Raw genomic sequence first — 666 nt, forward strand, 5'->3', positions numbered from 1 at the left:
CCCTTTCTGCCTGGACAAGGCTAAGTTAATGTTGGTTGAGTACCTCTGCTGGGTACCAGGCACTGGGGTGAACAGGTCACATGCTTGACCACGTTTCACACTCAGAACTATCCTGCGAGTTGGCCCATTTGGCCAAACGCTTATTAAATGCAGGGCGTGTGCCAGGAACAGTTCGATTGCAGAAGACAAGCTGGGAACAAAACAGGCCTGAGGGAGGGGAGGGAGGGCACTGTGCGCTGTGGGGAAGGGCCCTCCAGCATGTGCAAAGGTCCTGGGGCAGCACCACACCTGGTGTGTTGGGGCAAAAGCAAGGTGCCCCATGTGTTGCAGAAGAATGCACGAAGGGGAGAGAGCTGCAGGAGGTGAGGACAAAGAGAAAGCGGGACCTCGTGGGCCATAGTGAGGAGCCCGGAAGGTAAATCGAGGCCCAAGGGTGGCAAGTGGCTGAGGCGTCTCAGCAGAACAGAGATCTGAACTGTACTTCCTGGGTGGAAGCAGGAGGCCGTGTGAGCACGCAGGCAGGGCCTTGGGGACGTGGGATGGCCCAAGAACCCTCAGCCTGGTGGGGGTGGGAGCTGTGGGCAGAGGCCGCCTGGTGCTCTTAGCGGGGGAAAGGTGCTGGGCCCAGGGCCCACGCTGGGCCGGGCCGGCTGCACGTGACCGCCC

The sequence above is a fragment of the Canis lupus genome, chromosome 20 (assembly GCF_003254725.2).
Source record: "Canis lupus dingo isolate Sandy chromosome 20, ASM325472v2, whole genome shotgun sequence".
NCBI classification, from domain to species: domain Eukaryota; kingdom Metazoa; phylum Chordata; class Mammalia; order Carnivora; family Canidae; genus Canis; species Canis lupus.